The sequence below is a fragment of the Somniosus microcephalus genome, unplaced genomic scaffold, assembly GCF_052327205.1.
Source record: "Somniosus microcephalus isolate GS21.2 unplaced genomic scaffold, FLI_Smic_1.0 unresolved_chr6, whole genome shotgun sequence".
Taxonomy (NCBI): domain Eukaryota; kingdom Metazoa; phylum Chordata; class Chondrichthyes; order Squaliformes; family Somniosidae; genus Somniosus; species Somniosus microcephalus.
This window is the reverse complement of record NW_028225184.1, coordinates 23,188,401-23,204,213: the sequence shown is the minus strand read 5'-3', so window position 1 is coordinate 23,204,213 and position 15,813 is coordinate 23,188,401. Positions and strand designations below refer to the sequence as shown.

General features: G+C 48.5%; 2 pseudogenes; one reads left to right on the top strand and one right to left on the bottom strand.

The window, feature by feature from the left end:
- Nucleotides 1-1,027: 1,027 nt before the first annotated feature.
- Nucleotides 1,028-1,775, bottom strand: LOC147087125 (uncharacterized; annotated as a pseudogene).
- Nucleotides 1,776-10,946: 9,171 nt separating this feature from the next.
- Nucleotides 10,947-12,139, top strand: LOC147087124 (uncharacterized; annotated as a pseudogene).
- Nucleotides 12,140-15,813: the final 3,674 nt, after the last annotated feature.

The following is a 15,813-nucleotide window of genomic DNA, read 5'->3' as shown; positions in this document are numbered from 1 at the left end:
TGGCAAAGCGACAGTGAAGGAACGGCAAAACAGGTCCAAGTCAGGATGGTGTGTGGCTTGGAGGGGATCTTGCAGGTGGTGATGTCCCCATGCGTCTGCTGCCCTTGTCCTTCTAAGTGGTAGTGGTCGTGTGCTTGGAAGGTGCTGTTGAAGGAGTTTTGGTGAGTTGCTGCAGTGCATCTTCTAGATGGTATACACTGCAGCCTCAGTGCGCAAGTGGTGGAGGGAGTGAATGTTGAAGGTGGTGGATGGAGTGCCAATCAAGTGGGCTGCTTTATCCTGAATGGTGTCGAGCTTCTTGAGTGTTGTTGGAGCTGCACTCATCCAGGCAACTGGAGAGTATTACATCACACTCCTGACTTGTGCCTTGTATTTGGTGGAAAGGCTTTGGGGAGTCAGGAGGTGAGACACTCGCCGCAGATTTCCCAGCCTCTGGCGTGCACTTTTAGGCACAGTATTTATATGGCTGGTCCAGTTCAGTTTCTGATCAATGATAACCTCCAGGATGTTGATAGTGGGGGATTCAGCGATGGTATTGCCATTGAATGTCAAGGGGAGATGGTTAGAGTCTCGCATGTTGGAGATGGTCATTGCATGGCACTTGTGTGGTGCGAATGTTACTTGCCACTTGTCAGCCCAAGTCTGAATGTTGTCCAGTTCTTGCTGCATATGGTCACAGACTGCGTCAGTATCTGACGTGTCTCGGATGGTGCTGAACAGTGTGCAATCATCAGAGAAAATCCCCACTTCTGACCTTATGATGGAGGGAAGGTCATTGATGAAACAGCTGAAGATGGTTGGGCCTGGACACTGCACTGAGGAACTCCTGCAGTGATGTCATGTGATTGAGATGAATGACCTCCAACAATCACAGCCAACTTCCTTTGTACTAGGTATGATTCCAACCAATGGAGAGTTTTCCCCTTGATTCCCATTGACTTCAGTTTTGCTAGGGCTCCTTGATGCCACTCTCAATCAAATGCTGCCTTGATGTCAAGGGCAGCCACCCTCACCTCACCTCTTGAGTTCAGAACTTCTGTCCATGTTTGGACCAAGGCTGTAATGAGGTCAGGAGCTGAGTGGCCCTGGCGGAACCCAAACTGGGCGTCAGTAGCAGGTTATTGCTGAGCAAGTGCCGCTTGATAGCACTGTCGACGACACCTTCCATCTCTTTGCTGATGACTGATCGGACGGTAATTGGCCGGGTCGGATGTGTCCTGCTTTTTGTAGACTGGACATACTTGGGCAATTTTCCACATTGCCGGGTAGATGCCAGTGGTGTAGCTGTACTGGAAAAGCTTGGCTAGGGGTGCAGCTAGTTCTGGAGCACAAGTCTTCAGTACTATTTCCGGAATGTTGTCAGGGCCCATAGCCTTTGCAGTATCCAGTGTCTTCAGCCGTTTCTTGACATCACGTGGAGTGAATTGAATGGGCTGTAGACTGGCATCTGTGATGCTGGGGACCTTAGGAGGAGGCCGAGATGGATCATCCACTCGGCACTTCCGGCTGAAGCTAGTTGCAAATGCTTCAGCCTTGTCTTTTGCACTCACGTGCTGGTCTCCACCATCATAGAGGATGGGCCTATTTTTGGAGCCTCCTCCTCCTGTTAACTGTTTAATTGTCTCCCACCACTTACGACTGGATGTGCCAGGACTGCAGAGCTTTGATTTGATCCGATGGTTGCGAGATCGCTTAGCTCTGTCTATCGCATGTTGCTTCTGTTGTTTGGCATGCAAGTAGTCCTGTGTTGTAGCCTCACCAGGTTGACACCTCATTTTTCAGTGTGCCTGGCGCTGTTCCCGGCAAGCTCTCCTGCACTCTTCGTTAAACCAGAGTGAGGGATATGCCGGGCCATGAGGTTACAGATTGTGGTTGAATACAATTCAGCTGCTGCTGATTGCCCACAGCGCCTCATGGATGCCCAGTTTTGAGTTGCCAGTTCTGTTCTAAATCTGTCCCATTTAGCTCGGAGATAGTGCCACACAACACGGTGGAGGGTATCCTCAAAATGAAGACGGGACTTCGTCTCCACAAGGACTGTGCGGTGGTCACTTCCACCAATGCTGTCATGGACAGATGCATCTGCAACAGGTAGATTGGTGAGGACTCTGCCAGGTTCTTCCTGGAATACTACTTCCGGAATAAAACAGGAAAAAGGTCAAATGACCTATTGCAGTATACTAACATTGCTATACACTAACTACCACTAGAGGCTGCTATCTGCATGTATAAAGTCCAGAACACTCCCCGTCTGGGATCGTTAGCGACTCCACATAATCCTAACTTTAATTTCACTGGAGTCCTCTGGCGACAAAGAAGGACCACCTCTGAGAAGTCCGCCAGTGTTGATGATAGGACCCAGCTTCCGTAGACTTCTGTGATGGGGCAGGTTGCGTTCTGCTGCTATGCACTTCAACCCTTCTGAGTAACACTCGTGTTGGACACTCTTAATCACAAGGATTTTGGCGCTCTTGATCTCCTCCTCAGAGGGACTCTTACGAAAGATGTGCCACCCATGGCAGCTCCTCTCTTGTGTAGACTGGGAGAAGGTACGAGCGATGTGTGTTCGGCGTGCTACTGTCTTTATGAGAGTGTTCCATTTGGAGAAGCGCTCGAAGCGTTTGGTGCTCATCAGGTCCTTAGAGATTTGAGTAACGTTCGCTGTGACTTGTGGGCGTATCTCGGAGTCAGAAACAGGGTGGAGGATGTCGAATGTCTCATTGAGTTCGGAGGAGTACAGGGACTGATTCTGAAGACAAGCAGGTCCTGACAGCCAATTCATGCTGCTGAGAAGGGACGCTGTTACAGATCTAGACCCATGGTCAGCTGTAATACGTGATGCTGTCGAACTTCAGATCAATCTCCTCTACTATGATCTCTGCAATCTCAACTGCTAATACTGCTGCACACAGTTCCAATCTGGGTATGGTGAGGTCTGGCTGGGGTGCCAACTTGGCCTTACCAAAGACGAAGCCGACTTTGCTTTGTCCATCTTGAGTGGTGACCTTCAGGTAAGCCACACCTGCAATGGCCTTAGCGGATGCGTCTGCAAAGTCACAAAGCTCTTTGAATTGGACACTTGAGGGAGAGAAGAACGTATAGGAGCGAGGTATTCGGATCTCCTGTATGTCTTGGATTGAGTCTCTCCATCTTTCCCACTCTGCTTCCAGCTTTTCAGGGAGGGGTGAATCCCAATCTACAGCGTGTGCAGAGAGTTCCCTGAGGAGCAGCCTGCCTTGTATGCTGACAGGGGCTAAGAAGCCGAGAGGGTCATATAGGCTGTTGAATGTATAGAGCACTCCTCTACGTGTGAAGGGTTTCTTCACATCCAATGTTTGGAACGTGAACGTATCTGTTGCTATGTTCCAAGACACTTCTAGGCTACGCTGTAGGGGGTGGTCATCAGTGAAGAGGTCTAGATACTTGAGGTCCTCAGCACGATCTTCAGGGGGGAATGTCTCCATCACTGCTGGTCTGTTAGAGGCTGCCTTGTGCAGCCTGAGGTTGGATAGTGCAATTCGTTCCTGAGCTCGTCCGAGGGTACTGATGGCCTCTGCTTCCGTCAGGAATGACTTCAGTGCATCGTCGACATAGAACTCTCGTTCGCTGAACACTCTCACATCACTGCCAAAGTCGTCTTCTTCTTCCTTGGCAGCCCTCCTTAGTCCGTATATGGCGACAGCAGGGGCCGGGCTATTCCCGAAGACATGGACACGCATTCTGCAGTCCACAATGTCTCTGTTGTGGTCGTTGTTGCGATACCACAGGAGGCGGAGGAAGTCTCTGTGGTGTTCTCTCACCACAAAGCAGTGAAACATGTGCTGGATATCGGCAGTGATGGCGACGGGCTCTTTCCTGAATCTCATGAGTACCCCCAAGTGGCTGTTGTTGAGATCGGGCCCTGTGAGGAGTAGGTCATTGAGAGAAACTGCCTGATATGGTGCACTGGAGTCAAACACCACGCGGATCTGTTCCCGTTTTGGGGTGATAGACTCCGAAGGAAGGGAGGTACCAACACTCTTGGCCTTCCTGGAGTGGAGGAGCTATCTCTGCATGATCGTTGACAAGCATGTACTTGACAAACTCTAGGAAGTGTGCTTTAATCTTCGGCTTCTTCCCTAGTGTGTGACGAAGTGAGTTAAGACGATTATAGGCATACTCCCTGTTGTTCGGCAGTCATCGTCTGGGTTTCTATAAGGGTAAGGGTGTAACCAATCCCTTAGAGCTGTCACGAGAGACCTCATTATCCATAATCTGGAGGAATCTCATGTCGTCGATCAATGGAGGAAGTTTGTGGTCATTGGCGGTGCGACAGAGGACTGACTGACCCGGGTTCTCTCCAGTGAGCATCATCTGTGTGCTGTTTGTGGAGATCAGCGCTGGGGCTTCAGAGGCTGGGCCGTATGACTGAACTTCTCTGTCACTCGGATCTGACTACTGCATGGGGTAAGGTAGCTTGGACGACCATTCTCCAACATGGAAGTCTTGAGTGTGTTCACCTGAGATGGCTTGTGAGCACACATGAGGCACACATCTCCAACAACGACCCAGCCGAGGTCTTGCCTTTGGGCGAAAGGGGCATCTTGTGGACCGTTTATCTTTTTCCTTATCTATGTGCCCTCAGGATGTTCCTTCCCAACAACAGAAGTATGTCTGCGTCTGCATCAAGAGGTGGGATCTCCTCTGCAATGCGTCTCCGATGACGGTGGTGATGAGCTGCATTCAGATTGTGAATCTCAGAACGGTTGTCTGGGACTCGATACATTTGATGTGTGTAGGAAGGGGGAAACTAATTTTCCCGTGGGCTGACTCAACAACGTAACCATAGGCTCTCCTGCCGGCTGTCTCTAAAAGACCAGCACACGTCTTCAACGTGTAAGGTGACAGACTTCATTTGACCTTGAAGATGTCGAAGAACTCGGATCTTGCTAGAGAATGGCTGCTTTGTTCTTCTAGTATGGCATACATCTTTTCAGATTCCTGGCGACGTCCTACAGGGTACACTTTAACGAGCCATATCTTGGAGCATGCACTTGCGCTCAGTCCTTCTCCACACACCTGGGTGCACTTGGATGTAATCTCCGGACCGGCAGCTCCCTCTCTCTCACCGGCGTGCTTTGAGGCGGGAGGAGGCGACCCTGGCTTCCAAGGAGCTGGGCCTGGGTGGAGTGCTGAAATGTGCCGATCACTTTCACATTCTATGCATATTACATCTACCTTGCAGTTTTTGGCGAGATGGTTCGTGGAAGAGCAGCACTTGAAACATATAGAGTTCTCTTTGAGATACAGTTTGCGATCTTCCAGGGACATCTCCCTGAACCCTCTGCACGTCTTTAATGGATGGGGCTTGTTGTGGATGGGGAATTGTTTGCTCATATCCTCAGATATCTTCTGATCCCTTGTGTTCTCAGTTGAAGACACTTGCATTTTGTGGACAGATATTGGTGTCTTTCCATGTCTGTCAAACTTATCTCTTCTGGCAAGTGCCGTGTGGGTGGAGAAAAGGTTGAAGCTGGGGTCGTTCCTGGCTTTGGCATCTTTATGGATGAAGTTGGCAAACACGGAGAATGGAGGGAACGTAACGTCATGCTTTAGCTTGAACGCTGACCCGAACGATATCCACTTCTCCTGCAGATTGAATGGAAGCTTCTGAACGATGGGACTTACCCCTCTGGAAGTGTCTAAGTACGATACACCGGGTAGGTAGCCGCCCTGCATTGCTGCTTCGAGTTCCGGCAGCAGATCTCCAAGGTTGCGGAGCTTCTGGGGTTCCTTATTTGTCAACTTCGGAAAGTTCTCTAACCCGTCATAGAGAGCCCTTTCAATGGCTTCGGGCGAGCCGTAGCTTTCTTCCAGCCTCGCCCAAGCCTTCTTCAACCCCTCTGGCAGCTGTCCCACTTTGGCTGCTTTTATCCTGCTTGCCTGTCCGGTGGACTCTGGGCTGAGCCATTTGATAAGGAGGTCGAGCTTTTCTCCTGCCGACAGGTCTAAGCCCGATATGGCACCGTGGAAGGAGGACATCCATGCCCGATAATTATCTGGCCTGTCATCAAACGTGGTTTACCCTGTAGTCACCAGCTGGCTGCGTGCAAGATATTTGGCAAGGTCTTAGGTGGTGGGGCCTGTGCCAGGGTTGCCTTGAATAGGGGCTCTGATGGGGGTCTCAAGGAAATGAAAGGGGGTTTGCTGCTGACTTTCTCTCTTCAGCGTTCTATTCCTCTGCACCGCGTCTTCTGTTTCGCAGCAGATGATCCTGCAACTTGAGGCACACTGTCTATTTTGACCTTGGTTGGTGACTTGGGGCATGTTATATGAAGTGATTGCGTCTGTAGAGATGTGCGGGTCTTCATCCCTCTCTCTCGTAAACTGTTTGTCGGCTTGGTCACTCACGTAATCTCTGGTGCACTGTCATTGACTCTGCCACGGAACAGGATTTAAAGGTTGGTTAGCTGTCTCGGGATCAGCTTCCTCTAAAATTGCCTCGAATACTTGTGCCTCAGCTAATGCAGCATCTATCTCTTTTTCTTGCTGCAGAGCATCTAATGGGTCTTGGAGACGGGCCTGTTCAGCCTGGCGTCCAACCTGGTGACGGGCCTGGTCAGCTAGGATTTCAGCTTGGAAACAGGCCTGTTCAGCTTGGCAACGGGCCTGTTCAGCTTGGAGACGGGCCTGGTCAGCTTGGAGTTCAACTTTGAGACGGGCCTCTTCTACTTTTATTTCTATTTCTCTGTCAACATGCGCCGCTCTGGCTTGCGCTGCTTCTAGCTTAGCCCGTGCTTTGACAATGGCCATGCTTACCCTAGAACCACCTGATGACTGTGAACCAGCTTGCAATCTAGAACCAGCTGATGACTGTGAACCAACTGATGACCGTGAACCAGCTTGTGATATTTAGTAACTGGAGCTTTTAGACCGATTGTCACATTCTACAGTTTCATCTAACTGTTTAAGGTCTTCTACTCGCTGAGTATCATTTTCGGTATTATCTTCTGATATGTTAATGTGAGGTAAGTGTGGTGTACAAGGTGAAGACTTATCTGGCTCTGTCGTGAAGGCCTACTCTGATTTCCTGCAGCTCCACTCTTCACAGCTAGCCGTATTGCTGTCTTTTTATGTACTGGTCTCGCGAGACATGCTCCTATCTCGTTCTGCAGCCAGCTAAACACTTATTCAAATAATTCCTCGAGAGTGTGACACCATCCACTTTGGAACAAAGTAAGACAGCTCTGAGTATTTTTTAAATAATGGGAATCTATTAACTGTTGAGGAGCAAAGAGGTTCATGAGACCCAGTTCACAAATTTTTATTAGCTGGTAGACATGGAGCAAAATACATTTGATGAAGTCCCGTATAAGGGACTTTTAGCTAAATTTGAAACGCATTTAAGTTAAGGCAAATTATTGACCTGGTTAGGAAATTGGCTGCACAACAGGAGACAAGGTTTATGGATAATGATCAGGTACATTAATTGGCAGCATATGACGAGTGGTGTCTCTGAGAGATCACTTTTGGGGCCTCAACTATTCACCTATTTCATTAACGACTTGCTTGATGGGATTGAGAGACACACACATCCAAGTTTGACGATGACAAAAAAGATAGGCGGCATTATAAGCAGTTTAGATGGAAGCAAGAAATTTGACCAGATATTCAAAGATTAATTGAATGTGCAAATCTTTGGCAAATTGATTTAAATATTAGCATGTGTGACTTCATCCACTACGGATCTAAATAGGGGCATTAAGAATACACTCCATATAATGTTAAGCCGGAAACAGTTGAGATCCAAATAGACTTAAGGGTCCCTGTACATATATCATGAAATGGTCATGGATTGGTACAGCAAAGATTCAAAAAGCTAATTGAAAAGTGATACATTTATCTGTAGGATTACAATATAAGAGGGAGACATTATGCCACAGCTATACAAATCACTGGTTGGACCACACCTGCGGTACTGTGCTCAGTTCTTGGCATCACACCTTAGGAAGGTAGTATTAGGTATAAAAAGTGAAGCGTAGATTTACCAGAAGGACACATAGAGACCAAGAGACAAATTACAATGGGAGATTGCACAAACTATGGTTATTTTCCCTGGAATTTAGAAGTTTAAGATTCAAGCTTTTCAGGAGAGAAGTTAGTGTGGCAGAAATGTGTAACACACTTCCGCAACCAGCAGTTAAATCTGGATCAATTCTCAATTTTAAACTGAAGATTGATAGATGTTTTTTATCCGAAGGTTTTAAGGGATCTGGAGCAAAGGGATGCAAATGGAGTTCGATCACAGATTAAATGGAATGGCGAAAAGGCTCGAGGGTTTAAAAGGCCTACTCCTCTTGTTATTCTCATTGTTAAAGGACCATAGCACGAATGTATAGATGAGTATCGCGATTTAAAAGCAATGCTCGAACATGGACTTGAACACCAGACTCTCTAGGTTAAAAGTCCGATACTCTACCGACTGAGTTATCCAGGCGTTTGCGAGCTCAATTTCACAAAAGTACTTTCATTGGCTGCAGTGCATCATTGCACCTCCAACGAAGTCAATTTTCTTGTCCTTAATCCAGCTTGTACAGCGCATTTCTCCCACAAATCCAGACTGACTGCCTCAATCCGCCATCACGTCAGAAAGGTTAACCCTCCCACAAACGTCATGCTCTTTAGCAGCGGAGTCAGATATGACAAGAGCCGTCCCCCAGATATCTGTATTGGATCTTCAACTTTTCACCGGATTTATGATTGACTTGGATGGAGAAATAGAGCGCTGTAGATCAAATTATCAAGATCGCACTAAGTTAGGCGGTCCATTCATAGTGCAACTGGGAAATGGAGGTAACCAATGGGGCAGAGACAGACGAAGTAAGCCTGCAAAACAAAGGCAAATCGAGTTAACTGTGCACAAGTGTGAAACCATCCACTGTGGAACACAGTAAGAGAGTGCGGAGTATTTTCTAAATAATGCGAAGCTATTAACTGTTGAGGAGCAAAGAGGTTTATGAGTCCCAGTTCAAAAATCATTATTAGCTAGTAGACATGGAGTAAAAGACAATTGATAAAGTACCGCATAAAGAACATTTAGCTAAATGTGACGCTCATGTAAGTGAACGCAAGTTATTGACTTGGTTAGGAAATTGATTGCTCGACAGGAGAGACCGTTTACAGATAATGGTCAAGTACATTAATTGGCAGCATATGACGAATGGTGTCTCTGAGGGATCACCTTTGGGGCCTCAACTCTGCACTGATTTTATTAACGACTTATTTGATTTGATTGGGAGACACACATCCAAGTTTGACAATGACAAAAAAGATAGGCTGCTGAATAAGCAGTTTAGATGGAAGCAAGAAATTTGACCAGATATTCATAGATTAAGTGAATGGGCAAATCTTTGGCAAATTGAATGAAGTATTAGGAAGTATGACGTCACCAACTACGGATCAAATAGGGGCGTTTAGAATACACTCTATATAATGATAAGCTGGAAACAGTTGAGATCCACATAGACTTAAGGTTCCCTGTACATATATCATTAAATGGTTATGGGCAGCTACAGAAAAGATTCAAAAAACTAATTGAATGGTGACATTCATATCTGTAGGATTACAATATAAGAGGGATAAATCATGCCACAGCTATACAAAGCACTGGTTAGACCACACCTGCAGTAGTGTGTTCAGCTCTGGGCATCACACCTTAGAAATGGTAGTATTAGGTATAAAAAGTGAAGCATAGATTTACCAGAAGGATACATAGAGTCCAAGGGACAAATTAGATTGGGAGATGGCACAAACTAGTGTTATATTCCCTGGAATTTAAAAGTTTAAGTGGTGATTTGATTGAAGTATTCACGATATTAAGTGGAACTGATGGTGTTGAAAGATCCAGCTTGTTCGCAATGAATTCTGGGATACTTGACTGTGGTCACACCTCTTTACCCATAGTGTAGGTTTAGCTGACTGAAGCTCATTTGCAGACTGCCACTTTACTGAACAAATTTGGAATGCTTTTTTTCGCAGCCTTAGTAGAACCATTTTCTACGCACGGCCTGCCCTCCCAGGAGATGAGGGTACAATTAACCACCAACATTTTTCCAGTTACAGGGTACATGAATCACTGAGGCCTTGTAGCCATCCTGCTTGGTCGACAGTTAAGGATAAACATATTTTCTCAAACTATAATCTATGCCGACAATGGGGATGAGATAACAGCAGGCATGTGGGGAGTAGGATGAAACGACTAACATCTGTGACTGGCATGGTCAGAGGGTACCTGAGTTCAAGGGGTGGGCCCGACAGTTGAGTGACTAACCACATAAACCAATAAAGAATAGCTGTTGTGACACTGTTTGTACGTGTACGCCCCATTATGTAGTAGGTGGTCATTGCTTAAATAATTGTACAACTTGAATGAACAACTCCTTGTCCGCCGAGCGTGCACCCCTAGCTTGAGGAAGTTGAGTGGCTCTCCGTTGTGCGCAAGTCTTTTGGTTGTTTTAATAAATTCTGTAAATGTCCTCAATTCCGTCTCGGTCTGGAGTTTCTCCAAATTCGAATCTTTTAGTTGGTGTCGGAAGTGGGATACTGCATGTAAGGACCATGGGAGTTAAACAACACTGGAATTGACGGCTGAAGCGAGAACCGTGTCGTGTCCTAAGGGAAGAAGCCACATTAAGTATTTTAGGAGGAACAAGGGCTCGCTCGTTCCCCAGTGTGGCTAAAATCGTGTATGGGCCAGTCAGTATTAAATTACCCACATAGTAAATTATTCCTCATGGAGACCGCGGACTGACAGAATCGATTAGACATAAGTGTGTATTTCTGATTTAGAGTATAAGGTGATACGTTTGTGCTGATAAAGTATAAGATAGATTATAACAATATACGTAACAGTTAATACGGGTCACATGGGTGATGAGGGGAGACTTCTTTCACCGGACGTTCCAGCTATGGCCACCAATGTCACTGTCGTACAGCGGGTCCGAGAGGCTAATTTGAAATTTCAAAGTGGGATGATTAAAAATGGGTGGAAAGAAACAAGCCCATTAGTTGACCAAATAAAGTGGTGGGAGGAACAATGGACGCCAAACAAGCTAATTATGGGGCGGTTTTTTGTGCTAGTTGGATGGATCAAATGGGACCCATAATCATGGACAAGGGGGGGAGACTGGCCCCGTTACAATAATTCTTGAGACCCGTGCGGGAGGCTAAATTCCAATTCAGTAGTCTCCTGCACCTCAAGCCACCAGGGACTGAGAATTTGGACGCCATAAAAAGCTGAGGTGAAATTGTCGAGGCTCTACAAAAGGAGACTCGAGACATGTCGTCCTTACATCCCAGGCCCCCATCGGGGACCATAGAGTTTCAACGAGTCGAGGCCACCCAACCCACGTGCACTGCCGAATACAGTCATATCTACCCGCCGTTACTTCTTCAGTCTGGGGCTGAAAAATCAAATTCCATGGCCCCCGTCTGAGTTAATCAGACGGTAGGAGCCCAAAACCCAGAGATCGGTGGATGAGGTACGATGGACGAGGCACAGTCTTTTATGCCCCAGGAGAGGCCCAGCGTCACCTTTCTCATTCCCGACCTCAAACGACACAATCCTAATGTAGAAGTATGGGCAAAAATGCAAAGTGCTGCTCGGCACTTTAATTTGTCGAAACAAGACATCAAAGCTATTATCGACGTGAAATGCCCCTCTATGGTTTATGGGGCGTTGGGACACCATGCCCTAAATGCCCCAGCCACAGCGGCGGAGTATGAGATCCAATTCGATGGTTTGAAAAGTTGGCTTCAGTTCAGACTGGGCAAATGCACCGCTATCTGGATGGGGCTCACCGCCCTGCAAAAGAGTCCCGGGGAAAACCTCAATGTGTACATTGATCGAGTAATCGAGTAGTATGAACACTGGGGCCAGACAAATGACATTCCCACTAATCACGACTACCCACGGTTTGTAGATAGTCTACTCCAGGGATTGGAAAAGCCCTACCAAACTGCCCTCCGAATGGGGGCCAGCCCCCAGGCCACGGAAGCTGCACTCTGGAAGTGGGCTGGTCGACTTTTTGGGCTCCACGAGGCGGAAATGATGCCACCAGTCAAGCTCCCACACACAATTATCTGCCATGGTCCACCATAGCGGCCCCGGGCATTAAAACCGAGCCTGTAGCAGTCATTCAAGAGGCTCGACTCTGTTACAATTGTAACACACCGGGCCACGTGGCTACACATTGCACCCAGCCGAGAGTTAAGTGTAACAATTGCGGGCGGACAGGGCATCAAAATGCCAACTGTTATGAACAGGGTGGAGGTAAACAGGGGCAGGGACCGACCCGACCCGCTTCAGGCCCTCAGCGACAAACGAAGAGAGGCTTGTCAAACCAACAGATGGAGGCGCTCCGAGATTTCCTCGCCAGCTACTAGGATTAGCCAGTCTCCATGGTCAGGGAGCAGGGGTCCACACGCCCGTCTCTAAATGTACAGTTAGGAGGCCGACAATACTGTGCCATTTTAGGCACGGGGGCCTCGGTGTCGATAACTGACACAGAATTTCCCACCTTAGATCAAAGCATTCCGATAACTGGCGTTAGTGGAGAAAGGGTGATCTTCCATCGAAGTGTTCCACTTCCCCTGCAGCTGTCACCAGGAAGTCATACCTGGTGGATCACCCTGTGGGTAGGTCCTAACGGTGAGGGCCTGCTCTTAGGTATGGATATTCTCCATTAGATAGAGGCAGATATGCTCCTAAGGGATCATCCATAGATTAGGGGGGCCCCGAGTGGGGAGATTTCCCTTCCAGGAATATAAATCCCGACAATGCAGAGTACAAACCCTCTGGCCGGTAAAGCGCGCATGGATAGAGGAAGGACCATGGGGGAGAGTTTGTGAGGTTTACCCTCTTGCATGGGCCAGCCACAAATTAGACTGTGGTAGAGCGGAGATGGACCCAGTGCGGGTCCACGGACCCTACCCCGAGACCCACCGACAATACCCCCTCCAATCAGAAGCACATAGTAGTAGACTTATTAGAAACTGGTACAGTGACAAAGACATGCTCCCGTACCAACTTCCCGGTATGGCCAGTGCAGAAACCAGATGGATCCAGGAGAATGACCATTGATTATACAGCACTGAATCGGGTCACTCCCAAGCTCCATGCCTTAGTGGCGAAACCTGCCACTATTTTAAACGGCCTCCACAAAGCCCTGTCCATATTCAAGGCACTGGACATCCAAAACGGACTTATGACATGTCCTTTGGATCCCGGATCCCAACAGCACTTCGCTTTCACTGATCGATCCACCCAGTATACTTGGACCCGGTTGCCTCAGCGATTTCACAAAGCCCCTACTATTTTTCATGAGACCTGGAAAAGGCTCTGCAGCCAGCATTAGCAGATAGCCAAATGCAGGATTCAGCCTGCCTTCAATATGTAGATGACATTCTGATTGGCAGTCCCTCGACCTCAGCTCATCTGGCCGCCATGACGTGTGTCCTGGAGACTTTAGTTCAAGGGGGGTAAAACTGAATCCGATCAAAGCTCAAATTGGGCTTCCCCGGGTTACCTTCCTGGGTCAGATCATCTCCCCAGAGGGTAGGACCTGACCCCGAGAGGGTTCAAGCACTCTTGCAGATGCCGTGACCCGTCACTGTCTCTGGCCTGCGAAGCATGATGGGATTGTTTCACTGTTGCTGCACCTACGTAACCGACTTCACCTAATTGGCAAGCCCAGTAAACAACCTCCTAAAGGGAGGGTCCCGGGAGAGGCAAGGCTGACTTGGACACCAGAGGCAATCGAAGCATTTGAGATGGTCAAAATCACTTTGGCCAACGCACCTGCCCTAGGACTCCCAGCCCCAGCTAAATCATTCCACCTGTGGAATTGGGTGGGCAATCGGGCGTATAGTGCGGTAGTGGGACAATCACGGAATGATCAAATACGACCAGCAGGATATTACTCGTGCCCGGTACCATCCTCCATGATGGGACAGGCCCCGTGCCTGGCGCCCACTGATTGTGCAGCCTGGGTGGTAGATTCAATAGAGTCTATGGTAGGTCCCGTGAAGGCAATCTTTCATACCCGCCACAGCCTCGTGAAAGTTCTTGCAGGCAGCCTGGATACTATTTCCGAACAGAGACGTGCGAAATGGGAGGCTTGTTTATTGGGTAGGGTGTTTCGGATCGAGGTGTTAACAGACCCTCGAATGAACCCTGCATCCTTCCTAATCGACGAAAGGACCCCCCATGTTTGCACCACTGTCATACATCTCGATAGTCAGGGACCCAACGTAACCGAACCCATTGCCGTGGCCTGCCTCGAGATGTACGTGGATGGGTCCAGTTATTAACATGAGGGCCGATGTGTCGCCGGATCGGCAGTAGTAGGTCCGGCAGGACAGACCCTCACCCTTGGGGCCCAGCTGGTGGAAATCTTCACCCTCACTGCAGCCCTTCAGTTGGCAGAAGGAACAACCGCAAATATCTATACAGACAGCCAATATGCCTATTCCGTCATCCACGATTGCTGCGGCCTGTGGAAGCGGTGAGGATATTTGACTTCTTTAGGCAACACTATTAAATATGCTTTCGCGATCGCTGAATGCCTTCGGGCAGCGGACGGGCCTACGCTGGGGGCGGTAGTCAATGTTCGCTCCCACCAGGCAGGGGAGACCCCAGAAATCCAGGTTAACCCAGTCGCCGAATTGGACGCCCGACTGGCCGCATTGGCTCGCCCTGTGATGGCCCTTATTCCTAATGCAGTAGTACGAACTGAAGAGGCTTCCCTGGCCGATGATTTACCGAACGATACGCTCCTAACCGTGTACCTTTCCGAGTCCCTGAGAATATACAGTTTGGGTGCGTGAGGGAGTGAACAAAGACCCAAGTGTGTTTTTCATCATGAGACCCAGTCCGTGGTTCCTACGTCCGTTCGACGTGCCCTGATACAATCTTACCACGAGCCCGCGCATTTGGGAGGTTATAATTATATTACATTCTAGCTGACACCTGGTGCTGGCCCAGAATGGCCAGAGAGATCCACGAGTATGGGCGACTATGTCTACCTTGCCTCCAAACGGGAATTGGGGGTCACATATGAGTACGTATAGGGCACCCCCGGTGGCCCAGGTGCACCTGGACGCAATTACAAGTGGATTTCACAGGACCCCTACCCCGCAGGCGGGTAGAACCATGTCTTTGTAGTCATCGAACTTTTTACACGTTGGGTCGAGGCCTTCCCCACTAGGAGGAGCACAGCCGAAGCAGCTGCAAAAATCCTAGCGATGGAAATCATTACTCAATGGGGGGGGGGTTGCCTTACCAGATAGATTCTGACCAGGGAATCCACTTCACCGGCAAGGCCATGAAACAGGCTTTAGTCCTCCTGGGGGTTCGACAACGGTTCCAAATCCCTTACCATCCACAATCCTCAGGAATGGTGCAATGGATGAGCCGTACTTTAAAAGAGTCTGTGACCAAGGCCATTGTACAGACAGGAAAAGGGTGGCACACAGTCCTCCCAGCCATTCTTTGGGGCATACGAGCCACGCCGGCCAAAGGCACTGGCGTAACCCCACTTGAACTAATGCCTGGACGAGCTATGATGTTACCCCAAGGGTAAGGGGGACACTTCCAAATTCCAGACAACTCTCCTGACATATCTACGCCTGATCAGTGAGGCCTATCAGGCCAAACACTTTCGGGTTCGACATTTACAGGAGGCACATGATGCCAAAAGACAAAGGGGAGTTTGGGAAGCGCCCCCTCCGGTAGGACAGTGGGTGATGATTCAGCGACCAGTTCGAGGTACCTAT